The sequence below is a fragment of the Sphaeramia orbicularis genome, chromosome 3, assembly GCF_902148855.1.
Source record: "Sphaeramia orbicularis chromosome 3, fSphaOr1.1, whole genome shotgun sequence".
Taxonomy (NCBI): domain Eukaryota; kingdom Metazoa; phylum Chordata; class Actinopteri; order Kurtiformes; family Apogonidae; genus Sphaeramia; species Sphaeramia orbicularis.
The window spans coordinates 48,890,190-48,911,106 of record NC_043959.1 but is presented as its reverse complement, the minus strand read 5'-3'; the positions used below and the strand labels follow the sequence as shown (position 1 = coordinate 48,911,106).

Genomic DNA, 20,917 nt, shown 5'->3' with positions numbered 1-20,917 from the left:
CAGGTTTTGCAACCTATGTACTGATGCATTTCTCTAGGACTCATATTTTTCATACTCATTGAACAAGGGACGCATCAACTGTGAAATCCTGGGCCAAGAATAATGTACAAAAGAACACTTTGGTCAATAGCCAATGTTTATTTGTTGTGGTAATTTTTTTATCCATTTAAGTCATTAAAATGTTTAAAACCTTCATTACATTATCTTAGATGGAAAACAAAACAAAGATAAATATCAGCAACTGCAATCATTGAATGGTCATTTTATTTAACAATGTGTGGCTGATGTTTGTGCATTCCTGTATCAAACTATTCACTGAACCTTGATACTCTGTCCTCAAAGACACCACTCCCACCAGGTTATCAGGTATATGTCTATACATCAATGGTGTGGATTCCTGTCTTTAATACAACAAATACAAAGGTCTACACTGTTTACGGTACGGCTGGGAATTTCAGGGTCCCTCACGATATGATACGATAGGATATGATACAATAGATATGGCTCACAATAACGACACCATCTCGATATGGCGATACTGCAATTATCAATATATTAATATATATATTAATAACCTACGATATAGCCGTGTGTTTATAGGGGTGAAACAAAACAAACAAACCAAAAAAAAATTTCATAGTTAATATTCTGCAGTATAATTTAACCAGAGTACAAACAGCAATAGTGCAAAAACAATGACACTGTTTAAGTGCAACCTAACTGAAAACCAGATTTTTTTTGGTGTCTGACAAACAGTGACATTATTTTAAACTCATTCAGAAAACACAACATCTCATGTCTCTCAAGTCGATCAAATCTTTTAAGTAGAAACATAAAAATAAAATAGGTGGCTGTGAATGTTTGTTGTGCCGCCCATGTATCATATTTTTGTGAGACAGTTGTTAGGCTACTTCCTATCCACTATGAAAACCAAAGTGAGTCCACACTTTTGGTCATACTTTTCATCTTCTAGTTTAACTTCAACACTCGAGTTCACCATATTAGCGCCGTTGCTTGTTTTTTCTTCTTCTGTGACTTCAGCCCAATTTTCGGCCACTTGCATGAGGAGCGCCCCCTGGATGACATGTAAAACAGTGACTCGAATCACTAAGGAGGAACGATGAAAGAAGTCTATAGCGGTTATATTTTAATATATGTATATATTTTTTAAATGATATGTGACAAGAGCACATCGATAATCCATCATAAGATATTTTGTCACACTCCTAGTTTATGGTATCAAAAATACAGCCCATGAATGGACCTATCCAAAAATCCTATCATTTTATCTAAGGGTGAAAGGGTGATGAAAACACAACCACAGAAAATTAAGACTACGTTTGTTTTTCAAATGTATAACTTTTTCTGCATCTCCAGCAAAATAAGGAAGCCACCGACTTTTTTTTTCTACAAAACATCCGTATTACCTGCAGTGCGTGACAGAGCATAGATTAATATTCAACTAAAAATCAGCTAACTTAGCCAAAACATCACAGTAGAAATTTACAAACAAAGTAAAGGCATTAAAAATACTAAAAACAAACCAAGTTAGTTTGAAAAAACACACAGATCCATCAGTTTTTCATCCAGCAGTATCTGTTTCTACTTCATCTCTGTATGGATACTATATGCCTTTATGCTGTGAAAAATAAGACAATAGGGGTTATTCTAAAATCTGAAAATGAATATGATTAGATAATAGTTACCAACACCATGTGATGTTCAGCTCACAAGACCTTCACACTGGTGACAGGCATTAAATCTTTACTGTGTAAAAATAAAAACAAGGCTAGATATTTCACCAGTTTTGTTACAGATGACAATTTAGACAAAACACTGACAGAAATATTGTTTTCTGCAAATCAATAACCATTACCCTAAAACAAGTTCCGATGACTGGAGAAGAGGAAGAGTTGCGCTTTGATCCAAAAGAAACACTCAGTGATTCACAAAGCACATTATTGTGTCCACACTTCACACTGAGCAAATCACATTGTCAGTAGTCCTGCCCTCAATCCTCAACAAGGCTACGTGATAAAATAAAACCTGACAATAACAATGCATTAAAAGCTCAATGTTACCTATGAGACAGGCTATCCACAACAGCATGGGCCTCAATTTAAGATATTTATCTGCATTGGTCATGTGGAAAAAAGTTGGTTAAATAAGTCAATGTTAATAATATTGCTATTATTTTTCAATACTAATTATATAGTTTTATTAATGTGAAAATAACAACTACAAGTAAGATGACAGACAGATAAACACAGCTGGGAGAGTCACCACGTCCACATTATGCAAAACAAATGACGGTTTATCCTTAATGCATTGAATAATGCTCCGTCGACAAGCTTCAGAGCCTCTAAAGAGTTTAGGAGCTAACTGCTTCAAAAGTGAAGTCAAACAAAGACTGCATCCTATTCTTTCACAAATGTTAAGCAGGCTTCTGTCCAACAGGTCCACTGGTTGCATAAGCAAAAAAACAATGCATGTATTTTTTCCCCTTGTTTTTTTTTTTCCTTCCCAGCAAGCAGCTTTATTCCGTGACATGTCTGAGGTGACGCCTGACTGAGTTTAAACTGTTTTCAGTAGACGCTAACAACCACTTCATGTTAATTAAGTGAAATTAATCCTGTTTAAATGTCTGGATCAAGTTACTTCAAATTATGAGCAATTATTAAATGACTCAAATGGTATATTATAAATTATGACAGCAGAATAGTTGACACAACCAGTCACTAAAGAGGTAAGAACCTGTAGCTGCTGCGGCGAATACTTGCAGCAGTAAGTGATGGGAAGTTGATTTTAAAGCTTTAGCAAGTCTGTTTTTGTTCCACCGTATGATTGATCAGCTTATTAAACACCAACTTTCAGTGAAGTAAAGCTGACAGACATAATGAAAGGCCCAACCGGAGAACTCAGGACACAATAAATAACGTGTAATGAAAATTAAAAGGCTCTGCAGACATAATAAAGGTTAAGACACACTGGCTGTGGCATATCTGAGCTGTGTAAACTGTGGCCCGATGACTTGATCGGGCTGTTTGTTCTAAGCAAACCAAATCTGACAACTTAAAACAGCAAATGTTCTGCAAATTGTCAGAGAGGTAAACCAAAGTCTGGCACTAAAGAGGGGATCTTTCAGTGTTTGGTGCAACATGGTTTACACCCACTTTTCAAGCTAATTTACTGCAGCTAATGAAAGTATTTGGCTTTTATTCGAGTCCTCCCATCTGCTATGGATTTCCCTGTGTTATGGGGATGAAATCATTGCAAGGAAACGGGGTAAAACTTTGTGACACACAGGGATGGCTGCCACAGCTGCTCTGTGATCAGGAGACTTGAGTTTTAGCTGAGCAGGCATTTCCCAAACCAGAGGAAGGAAAGGAAAACAATGAAGGAGACTCCAAATAAAAAGCTCCAGTGGATAATTTAAGCAGAATTACTCCTGCGTGTTTTTGGGATACTGTTATTTCCAGCTCATATTCTGTGAGATTAATGTACTTTTTTTTTTTTTTTTTTAAATCGTAAACATCAATTTAACCTAGTTTTCCTCCTTGGAGCTGATCGATAACCAAAGACTTTTAGCTAACAGAGGTCTGATACCCCTTTAATGAGACTTTTACAAAGCGGCCACAACATTAAAAACACATTAAGCTTGATTTTTATCAGTGTTTTCGATAAATGTGTCGGTTTATTTGCACGTAAGTTAACCAGAAAGAGTAGTTTTAAATCCACCCCGAGGAGTTTTGGCTAACCTTTCCCTCCGGTTCAGTCGGTTGTGTTGGGAGTTACAGTAACAACATGGAGAGCAAGTAAATAAATACAGAAAAAAAAACATGGAAAATACTTACAAAAAACTTGTATGTCGAGCAAAAATGCACGGTCGAACGCGTTGAAGCAACAAGTCTCTCCAGTCGGTTGTCGAGGTGGTCCGAAAATGCTCCGGTGAAATGTCCAACAACTCCAGGCTGAGCCGACAACTACGGAGAGGAAAACAGCAACGTTTTCAACCGTCATCTTGTCCAAAAAATGTGTTATTCGTTCAGTGTGATTTTAGTTCATCCTGAATCCCACTGGGAGCTCCTAAAGGTCTGACTCAGGGAATACGGCATCGGAGGCTTTTATAGGGGCGTATGATTCGGCTTCTTTTCCAAAAATGTAAAAAATGTCAAAGATTTTCGCTATGTCAAAGCACAGGCTACAACAGAGTGTTCAAAGTCAGCACCCTGTTGCAACAGCGACCAGAGCCGGCCATGTACCAGAGCTATGGAAACACCGACCTAACGTTACTTCACACTCATAAACACCTCCATTAGAATCCCAGTGTAGCTTTAATATTATATTTATAAACTCAACCTCACCAACAGACACAGTCCGCAACTACCATTGAAACTTACCTCGTTATTGATATCTCATATAAAAATGTCCCTTTTTTTTTGGTAAATGTGATGTTATTGGGTATTTTTCATACTATATCAAGTTATTCTGGTGTTTCTGGGCCAGCCAGGAAGGTGTAGGTGAATCGCTTCGCGCACTGTCAGAGATGCGAAGAATGCTCGGAATGAGAAGAGGAATGAAATGAACGCAAAGAGCGAGTTTGCGCCGGGGCGGAGCGAGAGGTGGCGTCATCCCGAGCTCGAGCCCCAGCAGCAGCAGCGGCCGCCTGCCTGGGCAGCGGTGGGGGCGGGGGCAGGGGCAGGGGCGGGGAGGGCCCACCGACATCCCGGGAACTGGAGCCTTCAGGGACGCTCCGGAACTCCGAAAACAGGAAGATCCACAGAGGAACAAACCAACACCCAGACCAGTTTGACATCAGACTTTATAATGTGTGTCCATTTTTAATATCTCTATTAGCTTCCCAGATGGAATTTCTAATTTAGAGGGAGACTAACACTACAAATAACCTGCGTCTGAGATTTAATGTGGTCAATCTTACATACTTTAACCCTCCGGTATCCGAGTGCGCCTTTTAGGCACACTTTGCACTTTGTTTTAAAAAAACTTCATATTATTTTTCACAATTTAAATAAGGTTAGAATTCAAAAGTTGTTCATTTTTGCATGATCTTTAAAATTCTGGCCACCAACTAAAATTTGCACATTGTAAACAAAAGAAAATTACAAGACTAGCATCTGTCTCCCAAGTGTGCCTAAAACACACCATTTCTTCCATTTGATATGTATGATTAGGGCTGACCTTGATTTACAAAAATAAAATCAAGTTAGAGCAGAAAAATAAATCAATATATAATATTTAATAGTTTGATTTATAGGTGTGCATTTTACACACACTTGGTGACAGATGCTAGTATTTTTGAACATTTGACCCAGCTCCAAAAATAATAATGCAAATTAACCAGTGTTGCTGTTAATCATTGACATATGCCAGGATGAATAAATCAATCCACTTTTTATGTAGTATATCGAAAAAATATATAATTTTTTGTTTGTTTGTTTTTTGCGTCCAAAAAAAAAAAAAGTTTGTTTACATTACAAACACGGCATTTAAAGGGTTAAAAAATGTGACAATTATTGAGTATTTGTTTTTGTTTTTTTTACAGCTCAAGTTGAGGAAATAGAAAAAAAGTGTAAAAGAATTAAAAACAACTGCATGATTTTTATTTTTTTATTTTTTTTTTTACATTATTCCACAAGTCTGCGAAAAAGGCACACTTGGTGCTTTGTAAGGGCCTTGCTGGACGGGATACCGGAGGGTTAATGAGTTGGAAAACAAATGACAAAAGTGCTAGCTAATGGATGTTTTCAATGCATATGATAAAGTGTTATTAGAATTAATCTATGTTTTTAAAATAATTTATTTAACTGAATTTCACATGTTGACCCAAGACTGTATTAGATAGATAGATAGATAGATAGATAGATAGATAGATAGATAGATAGATAGATAGATAGATAGATAGATAGATAGATAGATAGATAGATAGATAGATTTGTTCATCCCACAGTGGGCAATTCCATTAAACAGTCTCCAATGCGGTTTCAGTGGATTATGGAACAGTATTAAAAAAAAGCACAGATATTGACATTTCAGACACCATCATCATACACATACACATACATATGCACATATCTTGGAAACAACAGCTCAAATTTGGGAAAGTTTCACTTCTTTAATTCTGAAGGCATTTAACAAACACCCAGATCAGTTCGACAGCAGACTTTGGATTCATTAATATCTCCTGTTAGCTTCCTGACTGGAATTATTGACTTTGAGGGTGAAAAACATCAGAAATTATTTGCCTCAGAGATTAGTTGTGCTAAACCTTACAAACTGAAAAATAAATTACAAAAGTGGTGGATGGTTGATTTTTTTTTCTTTGTATGATCAAATGTAAAGATAAGATAAGATAAGATCTTCCTTTATTAGTTCCACAAGTCAAAATTCCAGATATTATTATTCCTTATATGTATTGGTTTTATGCAATAGATTAATAAATCTTCTACTAGAAAAAACCTCAAAAGTGACTGTATTGTGGTGTGCAGACAGTGTTTGGAATAGATCTGTTGCTCTGACATTCCTTATGAGTAAAACCTATGCTGTCATAAATTCTCACAATTTCACATTTTGACCCAAGACTATATCTTGGAAACTATGGCCAACCAGCATTTTTTTATTATTTTTTTCTTTATAAGTTACTCAAACTTTGGAAGGTTTCACTCCTTTTTTTTTTTTTTTTTTGGAGGTATTTTACTTGTGGACCAGTAGAATAGTTTACAATTGCACCTACAATTATGTGGCATTTTCATTGTTAGTTTAAAAACTGGACAATATTATCTAAACTGCCATCACGATGAAGATATTCATGAGTTGATATTATTTATCATGATGCAAACATTATGCCTTTCACTTTTAATGCAGTTTGATCACCAAAGGAAATTAGTGCAATATCATATAGAAATGATATCCTAGTTATTATCATTATCACCTCACCTTAGTAAATGTGATGTCCAGTGTATTGTAAGTTTTATTGATAAATTACACAAACCTTGATGCCTAGTACTCCAGATTCATTTATTTAGCCCACTAATAAGTATATTTTTTAAAGTTTTTGTCACTGTCAAAGTTTGCCCACTTCTAATAAAGTCAAAAATAGTGTCCAAGTTTCCTGGATGGTATGGATGATATCATCAGATAACTGCTTTCTTCAATTACAATCCATCATTATTATATCAGCTTTTCTGTTAAGTATGAAAACTAAAAACTGCATATTTTGTAAATGATAGCCTCATATGGAGCCAGTGTGTAATTAATAAAGTCCTGATTCCAATATTTATACACAGTTCTATGAGAAAAAAGAAGTGAGGAAAGAACTAAAATCCTTGATTTATTCAAAACTGTATAGCTCTTTCCTGGCTCCATACTCTACTCTAGGAAAGTCATTTTTTGTGTAGAATTAGTGTGGAATGTTTCTGATTAAGTAAGATGTGTGTACAACATGTGTTTTAAACTTTTAGTTTTGTGACTTGGGCAGGTAAAAAACATGTAATTTAAAATTAAATATGCTAATGTACTGTATTTGTGTATTTCACATACTTAAAATACATTATTTCATATGTAATTGTTTTTGTCCAAATAACTTTTGGCTTTCCTTGCCTCTCTTGAATGTTTAAAATACAACACAGTAAAGTCTCAACATCCACCACACATTAAACCACATCTGCTCTCAAAATAAATGGCTCTTAAGTATAATAGGATCTCTATTTACATTAAATCCAATCTCTACCCAAACCAGGAAGAACTTGGAAAGTGATTTATTTTGTTAATATTATCAGTGGGGTGAGAGGAAAATTACATTCTGACACAAAATAATTGGTTCAATAATGTAATGTATGAATTTATAATACTTTTTTTTTTTTTTTTTCGTTTGCAATCAAAGCATGTACATCATCAAAACTTTGAACAAACCTTCATTTAGGCATGAAATAATTCTCACATTTATGACTACTAAGCCGCATAAACAATACATGATGTGATTGGTAGAAGATTTGGGTATTTCCCACAGTCCTTAAAGGCATCAGCCTGCTCCAGGGGTTTGGTCATAATCAAACAGGAGAAAAGAGGAGTGTTGAAAGCAGATGTACAAGCAGATCAGGAGTGGAGAAACTTTGCAAAGAGTCCATTTTTATTCACCAAACATAGTCTGTCTGCCTTAAACAGCCACATATTGAGAACACAGATTATTATGTTTATTTATATTATTTCCAATGAGCTTCTTTCAACTGTGATATACTACACTTTAACATCTACTTCAACAACAAATACCTAATTTTCTATGCAAACTAACATTAGAAGTGTCCTCTTATGTTTTCTGTTGAATATGTGCTTTAAAAACATAAATTAAAGTGTTTACTATTCTACACTCCACTATTTCAGGTGTAAGTCTGCTGTTCAAGGACCTCCTGTGTGTGTGTTCAGCGTTTTCACCACCTTTCAGAAATGTACAGATAGCAGATTTAAGGGCAAGTTGGAGCCGTAAAAGACATAAAATCCAGCCAAAGACACAACTGTGGTCCTGTCTGAACAAGTCATCCATTACAAGCCAGTGTTTTGACACCGATCCTTCAAAAGAAAGGGATCTATGAAGATGAACGAGTGCCCCTCTGACATCCATCAACACCTTTTAACACCTGTCTCTGCACGTTTCACTGCCAGACAAACACAAAGAAGCATATGATTTAAATGTTATTCTATATGAAGGATCGTATCACAATTATTCTGTGCTGACTGTTTTTGGGGTTTTTTTCATAAATTGTAAGATAGTCACTTTATGCACTTTCTCTTTTCTCCTGGGTTTGGTTCTTCCCCTAATAACAAATTAGTAATCATCAAAAAGTGGCTTTCGTCATCTGCAGTGAGTTGTTGCTGCTTTTCAAGATGAGCAGTTTCTGTATGCTTCATGAACCTTCTGTAACTGCAGTGATCTCTGAAGCATACCAGTGTACATAACTAATCCAAATCTTTAATTTTGCTGTAGATGAATCTGTTTAATGTGTCATTGAACAGCAGAAATCCTAGTACATAGTCTGTTTCATCAGAAAATGCTTCATAAGATACTCTTCAGTGTTGATCATTCAGGAAAGGCTGGGTTTTTTAGATTAGAGTATGGCTATAGGACTTCCTCGTGTTCTTATCTCTGAGTCACCTGTGCAGTTTTTGTGTTTCATAAATCCTCCATGTGACGGACATGGTGGTAGCCAAAGCCCCTGAATGATGCCCATGTTCATGCACAGCAACTTTAATGTTATGAAAAAGGGTGTGATCTGGGAGAGGTGCAGTCGGAGGAGTTGCGCAGGTGGGAAATAAAGTGAGGATGAATGAATGAGTGAATGAATGTGAGAAAATTTCACCAAATGTAACAGAGACAGGTGTTTAAGGCTCTGTACGTGCATTACATTTGACAATATTTTGATATTTTAGAGTGAAAGGAGGTTCAGCAAACAACACTGCAGCTCATAGGGTGATTACAGTCAACAAGGAATAACACTAAAACTAACAAAAAAACTTGTTTGAATTTTACCTGAAAACACACACATTATCTTTAAAAACACAAAGCAATGCAACACGAATAAAACAAAATAGAGCCTTATTTTCTCCCAGTGTTAATATTTCACACTACGAGAATAAAACAGATTTGTACAATGTGGAAACTTTAATAATCGAAGCTTTAACAGTGAAACTAAATGAAAACAAAACAGAAATGAATTAATGTAAAACTACTTATGCATGAATGAAACAGACAACAACTGGCTGGAAAACCCAGTTTAAGAAAGATTACAGAAAAGTCCTAATTATAACTTCTGTATGTGTGTATTGTGTGTTCTAAATCACCCTGTTGTTTTTTTTCTGTAGGACATGTTGGTGTGAAGCTGTAAACAGACTGTGATGTATTTGTGCATCTCCTCCGATGGTGTCACTGCCCCAAAACCATCATGAAATGAAACCTGGACCTGAATCAAACCCTCCAGCACTGTGCTTACACTTTTCAGTGTCTGGACATTTTGCTCAAAAATGTTCATTTTTTTAACCAAACTGAGCAAAAATAGGCTAATGGAACTGACCATGCTTTAAAACAGCCTCCATGTCAGTGAGAAACAATCCAGTAATAGCATATGTTTTCTGTTCACTCATCAGGCTGCATCAAGTTGAAAAAATTTCAATCACCAACATGAATTTTACTAAATAAATCAAAATTCAAATCAAATCCAAATTTATTTCTATAGCACTTTACAACAACATAAAGAAGCCCAAAGTGCTTTACATCTAAAAGCATGATTAACCCTTTCATGCATTAATTATGAGAACCTTAGTTAAGATTTTTTTCTTGAGTGTTTTTATTCCTCCATAGGCATGACAAAAAAAAAAAAACAATGTGATCAAGTTGTTTTTTTCATGGAGTTACAAAAATGTCTATGCGTTTAATTTTTGAAGTAAAGAAACGTGTTTAAAACCCAATATCAGAAATTGATATTAAAACAATGAAATAAAATCTGACGTTTTCTCACATTTTAATATATTCTAATACTAATTATTACTCTGTTCATGGAGATAATATGCAAAAATAAATAAATTTTTAAAAAAAATTCTAACAAATAACAATTGATTTACACTGAAACATGTTACTGCAGATCAGGTTTATCAAGAACAGGAAAGTTACAGTAATGGTCTGAATTACAGTGTATGGGATGATGCATAAGCATCCACTATGTTGGCTGATTTGGAACTAAAATAACAAAACCCATGAATATACAAGAGAACAGATATAGAATAACTGTCCGCTGTAGTGACCAGTATGCATGAAAGGGTTAAACAAGAAAAGCACTTGGAGAGCGCAGACCTCCGCTCCCCCATCACCACCAAAATGTAATAATTTCTTCCTTGTGCCAGTATCAACATTTCCTGAAAATTTCCTGAAAATCCACCCTTAACTTTTTGAGTTATCTTGCCAACAAACAAACAAACACGTATGCACACAAACACACAAAGCAAAGTGATCACTATACCTCCTGGCAGAGGTAATTATAAGGTAGAAACAGGTTAATCAAGTACCATAAATATGCATAAAGCAATAGGACACAACAGACAGTGATAAAAGAGACCACAGATTAAAACCTAATAGTGTCTCAGTGCTAAGGGTTAAAAGCCAGTCTAAACAGGTGAATCTTTAATCTGGACTTGATCAGGGGCAGGTTGGTGAGTAACTAATGAGGGTCATGATACAACTTTTAAGATGTGACCTTGGGTTTACACAGTTTCAGCCTGCTTGTGTGTCTATAAGTGTACATATAGTAAGTATAGTGTAAGTAGTACGAGTGTTTTTTTCATTCTATTTAATGTATTATTATCCCAAACAAATGACAAATTGATTGGTTTTCAAATGCTGGTATCAAACGTCTCAGGTTCTTAATGCATAAACCTAAAAAAATGTTTTAATATGTTTTTTTTTTTTTCTTTCTCTTCATTATTCATCACATCACAGATGCATAATGTACAATCTCTATTGTGTTAATAGCATACAGAGCATCTTTTGAACCTCTAATTCAGAATTCTCACCAGATTTAAAAAAAAGACTCAATACTCAAAACCCCTTTGTCATTTTTTTTCCACGTACAACTCTCTCACTAATGTCTCCAGTTTTTTTTTTGTCACATTCACTGTTCAAGCTATTTTCATTTGAGGTAAAAATGTCAGAGGACTCTCCCTTTTTGTGACACTAAAGATAATAACAGCTTAATCTTTAAAGTCATGCTTCAGAGAGCACAAATCAGCTGTTCTGAACCAGTGAAGCTTTAGTTTCTCCGATGCAGACGTGCGAGTCCTCATACCTGACTCCTGGACTGATAAGAGACTGGAGGTCTTTGTTTTGAACCAGCTGCTTGAAGCCTTTAAAAGAGGCCACGGTGCAATAGAATTAGCCTGGTTTAGTTCGTTTTAGTCCAGATCTGCCCTGCCTGGCCTGGTCTGGTTTAGTCTGGCCTGCCTCTAATCAGATAGTCGTGGAAGGCCAGGTGCTTCCCTGGCTCTGTGCTTCGACTGCTCGGCCAAGCGCACTAATGTGCTTTATTTAGAGATAGGAGAAGGACTAGAGGACCACTTACAACTAAATGAATAGAGGAGGGGGAGTCTACACCATAATCAGCACAGCTCCACAGCATTTCATCCACTGTATCTGGGTAAGTTTTCCTTGCAAATTCTTTATTTAACGCAATTACAAGACACAAATCATGAGCATACAGTAGATAATAACAACAGAAAGGTGATACAAAGATGTAATGTGTATTTCTTTTTTTTCTTTTGTCGATTTCTTTTTCACATATACATGTATATATGTAATTTACCATAAATTTAATAATCTAAAATGTTTTTGAAATGCATATAAATATCAACACATTACATTTTGACATTTAAGTAAATTATTTTAATTGGATAAATCTGCATATTATTACAGAGTATATTAGACATAGGGCTGCATAGTGATTGTGATCATTAAATTGAATTGAATTGAACTGAATTCCTTTATTGTACAATGAAACACAATTACATTTAGACACAATTCTCCACAATAATAAACTTCAAGGTAGAAATAGATGTAAATAAAATAATATTTTGCTTTTAAATATCAAAACAGTTTTACAGAGTAATATACAAAAGGTGCTCATTATATACAGCTTCAAGTCTTCTGGAAATGTGTGAAATATAGTGTGAAATATCTTAACAGATATAAATGCCAGCAGACCCATGCAAGTGGTTTAGTTTGTGATCAGGTTATTGTTTCAAATATCTTGAATTTCCCCACTGTGGGATCAATAAAGTCTTATCTTACAGCAGTTTGCAATTGCAGTTTGAGTCTGCAGTCGTGGCCAAAAGTTTTGACGATGACACAAACTGACACTTTGCATAAATATAATTTATTTTCCCATAAAAATCTTGATAATTGGTCTACAATGCATCTCAGAAAAATGGGGGGAATAAACTTCAAGCATCCAAAACAAAATTTGTTTCACTGCCAAAACATTTGGCCGTGACTGTTGTTGCTCATTTACCAAAAATGCTCCGATTACTCATTTATTTATTTATTTTTTCCCAAGTCATATGTAAACACTTACTTCAATAGAAATGTTTTCCACACTGTTTCTGTTCAATGTTAATCTACAGTATTACCATACAACATAAATTAGGTGCCTTTATTTATTTATCGATATTTTAAATCCTCTTAAACTTGGACTTTTCTTTGCAGTAATACAGTTTCCTAGGCTGATACTGCAGTTACAATTGCTATTCCATTAATTATGCAGCTCTAGACAGAATATATACAAGGAGAAAGATGTGAGTTTATTTGCTCAAGTACAAAAGTCAAAGGAGTGATTAATATTCACAGCAATTCTTTCCACATTTCACAATCCAGCTTTGTTTGTAATCCAACACTTATTAATCATCCGGTCTTTTGTCCAGTACAAAGTATCACTGAAAACAGACACTTCATTGATTAAGTCATGTATCTTTGAAATGTCTCATCTGTTCAGTCGTTCCCATTTAAATATGACAAAACTAATCATTTTTCATTGCTGCTTAGAATAAATCCTATAAATAAACAGCATCTTTTTTCATGTTTGACTCAAAATATAAAAACAGGACACACACACACACACACACACACACACACACACACACTCACTTTAAGAAGCAGAGCATCAACAATAGTCCAAGGAGCAGAAAAGTTTAATGAAAAATTACTTAACATTGAGGCAACGTGATGGTCAAAAAAAATGTCCATAGAAACTTTTCTGAATTTTTTTTTTTTCTTAACTCAGGCATCTATCCATCACATTGGTCACCATGGTAACGTTGTGTACTTCACCAGGTTAAATAGACTGGTCTAAAGCAGATAAATTGGTCACCTACCTACTAATCAAGACTGGAAATATGCAGCAAGTTTTCTTTCAAGGTCCTAACATGAAAAACCATGTTGGCAACTTGGATACAAAGATACGAAAGCCTTTGGCCATTCACTGCTGCTTGGAAACTCCACCGGAGGTTCAGGGTAACTGATCAAACTCAGTATTCACCTCTGCAGGCTTTTGACCCATTTTACATTCATTAATCCAAGGTTTGCACTTTGCAAAGAGAAGGTCAATGTCTATTTCTGTCAATTAGAGAAAACCATTGAAAACTGAATGTGACTTTTTTCAGGTGCAGCTACAATGACATGACAAATTCTGTACGGCTTTATTTCTAACACTGCAGTTTAAATGCAGCTGTAAAGGAGAATATAACCAAAAAGTATTACTTCATAGAAAAAGTTATCACAAAATGTGTTCTTTTTTTTTTTTTGTTAATGTTTTTTAATTGCGAGTTGCCTACAAATGTTCTTATCTCTCTGGAAGCTCAGTTCAGCATAGAGCACTGTCAGTAGGATACAGACATTAAAACAGATTATTGCATAACCAATGTTTAAAATGTGATTATAACCAGATGTGCATGCTGATTGTATCTGAGGCCAAGGATTTTGTGATATCACACCAATACATGTTTTTAGAGCAGAGCCTTATGTCCTGCCATCAAAAAGAATCAGTGCACCATCCAATTTCTGCCATCTGGCAAAAAAAGCTGTGAAAATCAAAATAAAAAAAAAAAATAAGGAAACATTTGCAGAGGCCATATCACACATGACTGGTTCACTGTATGCTGTGTAATGTTCAGAAGTAAAAACAATTAAAAGGCTGCTTCTGTGATTTGGTGGTTTCAATGGCTTTAGGTTTTAACTATCATAGAGATTATTTGTATTTGACACCTTTTTTTAAAATCAATGTACCCATTAAGTTCTACCATGAAATAGTTTGTAATCATGTTACATCTTCAGCTCACCTTTTAGATGGTGTTTTTCTTAACTGCTGTCAGAACCGCTGTAGTCCTGTGTAAAGACAGAGGGGCTTCTGGTAGTATGGTGTGAACAGACAGGCTCATTTGATATGAATACAGTGGTATATAAAGGCATAATACAGGAGTGTAATTTCACCTAATAGCTGGAAATGCTCCTGTTCAAGACATCTTGGTGTATGGTGTCTGATTATGGGTGATCATTTTCTGCTGTTTGGTGAAAAAGCATAGCACCTAGGTCTTGGGCCTCACCAATGATAGTGGTCCAGAACAATGGGCTTTTGAAATGCATTGTCACAATCTCAGTTTAAATGTCAGCCTGCAAGAAATCCATGGTTCAGTTCATAGGAGCATGTTCAACCAAAACACCAGCATGATGATGTGAACTGGAGCAAACCTGAAGGAGCTTTTCACCACAAAAGAAAAGACAAGAGAAGGTACTCCACAGTGCACACAAATCCTGACGGTTTTAGAGTAAAACTGGTCCATGTGAAAGATTACCAAAATGAAAATGAGTAGGAGAGAAAAGACAAGGTTTATTGTAATGTAAAAAGTAAATTAATGACTGAAGGTGTGTAAAAGAAAAAAAGACTTTAACAGGTGGTGCCAGGCACAAAAAATCCTGCCCCTCACACGTATTGTATACTCAGTGCCAATGAAAACTCAACACTTGAAGATTCTTATTTTTTTTTTTTTTTTTTTTTTTTTAAATCGATGAGGATTTTTATTCCACAAGCTCTTTGGAATTAATCATAGGCCATTTCTATACAGTAAAAATAAAAAAATCACATCCAAATTTGTTGACAAAAAATAAGGATAAAGAAAGAAACTCAAGGACCCCCATAACCAAAAGTCACAAAGCGGTCCCGGAGGTGCTGCAGCTCAGTGTAGCGATCCTGCTGTGGTGTGGTCACACGTGCTCGTCCAGGGCGAGGTCTGTCTGCAGTTGAGCCAGTTTCTTCATGCCTCTGTTGCATCCTGACTATGGTGGACACATTGCATCCAAAATGGCGCGCCACCTGCCGAGCAGAGATTCTGGCCTCCAGGAGCCCCATAGCATGGCATCTTTGGTCACGTGTCAGTCTAGGCATCGCTGAGTTATTGCAAATGATTTTGCTGCTTTTCAGCTTGCCTTTATATACAGAACATGACCACTCCTTAACTGACCACAATTCCTTAAGTTGAGCAGTTCATTGCTGAGCAATGAGAAAAACAAGTCTTATGAATGCAGACAAGTTCATTCAAGCGTGACAATAGCTCAACCCGTCTCAGGTTGTTAAGAAATTGTCTGGGATTATCTTATACAGGTGAAACTTAAACATATTGATGCAGCTCGGGAACAATAAAACACATTCAAGTGTTGCGTTTTCATTGGCACAGAGTATATCTTATTTAGGCATCGATTCAGCTGATGTCATCACGTCTATGCATGTGCTGATGTCAGTATATCAATGTCCTCTATGTATGTGCCAAGTTTGAAGTAAATTGAAACAAAATTTATGTTTTTATAGAAATTTGAAATTTCTCCCATTTCCTTAAAATGGGAGAAAAAAAAGATTTAAAAAATTCAGAAAAAAGTTGAACTTTGACCTACTTTTCCCAAAATGTAAACACATCTGTTCTGGGTCACTGGTATTCTATAAACCTAATTTAGTATGAATTCAACCAATAGTTTTGCTCCTACAGACATGTGAAATTTCAGTAAATTCTTTCAAAATTCATACAAAATTTGAACTTTGAGAGTGTTACCAAACAAAGAAATAGAGAAACAAATAAACTGAACCAAAAACAATACAATACCCCATGCCTCCCTTTTGTGGGGGTAAATATAAAGTCAAACTCTATATATGTTCATGTATCAGAACAGCTGCCCTTAACCGCAAAAACCAGAAAGATTTCAGCCATGGTAGCACTATAAAACAATATTAGGGGTATCGTTTGTGTAATATTAACATAATATATAACATTATCAACAGGCTAATAATTTTCCATGCTTTTTATCTTCTGGCTGTTTAATTAAAGTATTTAAGAACATGTATCACCTTCAGCTGCTTGTCAGAACAAAATACTGTAGTCTAAATTAGTAGTAGTAGTTTCTTTCGAGCACATAGAATCATCAGATAACAAAGAATCATACAACATGGTCAAAACAAATAAATAACAATTTTTTTGCACTCGAAAAGGAGTGAGAAGAAGTATAACTTATTGACTCCCACCCCCTTTTTACAAACTAATAATGAAACTAGATCCGCCTCCTTTGCTTTGTTAACACACATTTTCCTCTGTATATTTTTTACAATAACACAAAACTTTCATAAAAACCATTCAAATACACTTTTTTTTTTGGTGACCTCATACACAATCAGATTTGCAATAATCAACCATTTTCAATATAAACTATAATATACATATCCACCCCAAATATTTACTCCAAATACAGTGATCAATAAATATGATAGTATCTTCCTATCATGATAACCAATTATCTATAATATCTTATTTTATGCGTACTTCTAATGTTCTATATTTTGTTATTATAGTGGATTTATACATCCTTTTAAATGCACAGATTGAAGAAGACATTTTTAAGTTTTGCTCCAGATAATTCCACAGATGTACCCCTCCAACAGAGATACACTGGCTTTTTATGTTTGTTCTACACTTAATTTTCTTGTAGATTTCAGTTCCCCTTAAATTATAATTACTTTGCCTGGGCTCAAACATCTCCTGTAGACTGTAGGGGAGCATATGTTCATGGGCTTTATACATTATAATAAGAGTATTGAGGTCAACCAGATCATGTAGTTTTAGCATTAGCTTAGCAACGAACCTTCACACAGTGCACACAAGGGCCATTTACCACTGAAAACTAACCCCAACCATACCCTAACCCTAACCTTAACCATTTAACGCCCATGCCTAACCTTGAGCAGACACTGGAACCGTATTTAATCATTTAACTGCTTTGCAAACTATATTAATGGAAATATCTATATTTTAAAATAACTTTATTTTTTAGCGCACGACCTCCACTTCCGGTGGGGTACTTCCTTAGCATTAGCCACATTAGCCGAAAGCCTTAAAATTTTTCAGCCTATCCTTTTATTTTTTGTGGTGGTCTTAATTTTAAAGCAAGACACCTTTCGGGTAAACAGCGCCCCCGTAATTGAAAAGGTGGATGATGTTTTTTTTTTTTCTTATAGTGGATATTTTTTTGGGCTGCTCTCTTTTTTTTTCTCATAGTAGATAAATTTTTTCACCTGTTCTTTTTTTTTTTCTTATAGTGAATAATTTTTTGGGCTAGTAGATAATTTTTTTTGCCTGTTCTTTTTTTCTTTTAGTGGATAATTTTTTTGGCTGGTCTCTTTTTTTTCTTATAGGGGATTTTTTTTTCATCTAGTGGATAATTTATTTTAGGCTGTTCTCTTTTTTTTTTTCTTACAGTGGATAATTTTTTTTGGGCTGTTCTCTTTTTTTTCTTGTAGTAGATAATTTTTTTCATCTAGTGGATAATTTTTTTAGGCTGTTCTCTTTTTTTTTTCTTGTAGTAGATAATTTTTTTCATGTAGTGGATAATTTTTTTTAGGCTGTTCTCTTTTTTTTCTTATAGTGGATAATTTTTTTAGGCTGTTCTCTTTTTTTTCTTGAAGTAGATAATTTTTTTCATCTAGTGGATAATTTTTTTAGGCTGTTCTCTTTTTTTTCTTATAGTGGATAATTTTTTTGGGCTGTTCTCTTTTTTTTCTTGTAGTAGATAATTTTTTTCTTCTAGTGGATAATTTTTTTAGGCTGTTCTCTTTTTTTTTCTTATACTGGATAATTTTTTTGGGATGTTCTCTTTTTTTTCTTGTAGTAGATAATTTTTTTCATCTAGTGGATAATTTTTTTAGGCTTTTCTCTTTTTTTTTTTCTTGTAGTAGATAATTTTTTTCGTCTAGTGGATAATTTTTTGGCCTGTTGCACCTCTGGGCCACCGTAGTCCATGGACGTCACTGTAAACTGTCCAGTGGTTTGGATAGATTAGGCAGCATGTGAACATTTAGTCCTCAAAGTTGTGTTGGAAGCAGCAAAATGGTCAAAATAAGGCTCTGAGTGACTGACAATGATCAAATAGTTATTGAAGGACAGACAGACAGACAGACAGACAGATGTACATATACAATAGAACACATGAGCAAACGCACTATACATAATAAATTCGAAGTATAAAATAGATCTGGGTAAAAAACCTGGATAATTAGCTGTGATGTGCAAACTGTAATGTTCAGTATGATGAAGGTACAAAATGACATGTAAGTGCACAGTGGTGCTGCACCCCGCCGTTTAGAAATCTGCAGGAAAAAAAAGCTGGTCCAAGCAGGAATTGAACCCCAGTCTTCCATGATGCAGACCAAAAGCATCACCTGCTGCCCTAAATCCCATTCATCTTGTGGGCTGACTTATTTGCAATCTAAATATCTTGGTACTTTTCAGGATGTGACGTTTACTCCTGTGGGTGGTGCTTGGACACTAGCCTTTGCGCCTTGAGGCTCTCCTATCTCTTGTATTGGAGGAGGGGGTCGACTGCACACACGGCATTTATAAATATAACATTTTTTTTTAATGGTAAAGGGAGTTAAATCTGAACTACATTACAGACTAATAATCGTGATGAGTCAACCTTCTATTTAAGCAGCATTTGGGGTCTGCGTGCCAGAAAAACAAACGGGCAGCCATAGAAGGTATATATGTGTCGAGGCCCAAAACGGAATCTGGCCCGATTCAGAATTGGGCCGGCCCAGAATGGAATTCTATTCTAGGCCGGCCTAGAATGGAATCCTGCTGCTATAATGTTATTTTTATACCATGTTTAATGCAAATGATCTAAATTATTACAAAATCAATACATGGAATTTGCAAATATGTGAAAAAAAATGAAACAAACAACATTTTAATTGTAAACTATAATACACTTTATTTACTAATAGAACCTAGTGGTACTCCCCACCAATATATGGTACAGTGAAATCGACTGAAATTGACAATAGTTACTCAAGGTATGTAAGACTGAAAATGTAAAATTATGACAAATTATGGAATTATGGATCATTTGCATTAAACATGGTATAAAAATAACATAGCAGCAGGATTCCATTCTAGGCCGGCCTAGAATAGAATTCCATTCTGGGCCGGCCCGATTCTGAATCGGGCCAGATTCCGTTTTGGGCCTCGACATATGTATTATCATACAGTTGGAACTATAGAACTGAATGGTATTTTACACAGAACACAGCCAGTGATTGAATGAATCATACAACGTTGTCAAACATAGGCCAATATCTACCTGGTGTGTGTAGTTAAATTGAACTGCATTTACTGGCTGTCAGATGTGTGTCAGCAACTTGTGAATCATTACAATGTTTTATTTGACAGATTGTCAAGTATTCTACATGCATGCATGAACTGCAGGTCTAATTGCTGATTTTAGCTCAACTATCTTAATCCTAGTCTATACCTTCAGAGTTCGTATGGAGTTCAAAACTTGGATGAGAACTCTTTTTGTGGAAAAAGAACAGAATAGACACACAATATTAGGCAGATGGTAATAGTCTTCTGTACCCATATGTGCGCGATTAGGTTGAGATCTAGTTGTCCTTCCCTAAACTGTCATGAGGTATGAATGATAGGACTCATACGCATGGTGCTGAAGTGAGAAACAAGTTTTATCAAACAGAAAACAAACACGAACAAGGGATAACAAAAACCTGAGAGTGGAATGACGGCAGTCAGAGTCTGGTGAGCTGAATGGTGCAGAGGTCCAGGTCATGGTTAGTGATGAGGTGCACTGATCCAGCACTGCACAGCCGTAGAAAAGAGCTTTATATGCAGCGCCTAATGAGAAGGAGCTGCAGCTGTGCAGTGCAACAGGTGGATGAGATGGTCAGTCTGATTACTGAGGGAGGGGTCAGCAGCCATGCCAGAGCAGACCGTGACACAAACCACTTTCAGTAGTTTTTGACCAGTGGAGACCGGGAATAAT

General features: G+C 35.5%; 1 protein-coding gene across 6 annotated transcripts in view; it reads right to left on the bottom strand.

Annotated features, from left to right (window-relative positions):
• tead1b (TEA domain family member 1b) overlaps nucleotides 1-4,563 on the bottom strand; it is a 55,053-nt gene extending 50,490 nt beyond the window's left edge. For 2 of the 6 annotated variants that reach the window (XM_030125615.1, XM_030125638.1), the window contains exon 1: nucleotides 3,855-4,220. The gene's annotated coding sequence lies outside the window, so the exon portion shown is untranslated. Of the gene's footprint in view, nucleotides 1-3,854; nucleotides 4,223-4,400 lie in introns of those variants that run through there. The other 4 variants (XM_030125607.1, XM_030125601.1, XM_030125623.1 and 1 more) reach the window with 4 other exon arrangements.
• Nucleotides 4,564-20,917: the final 16,354 nt, after the last annotated feature.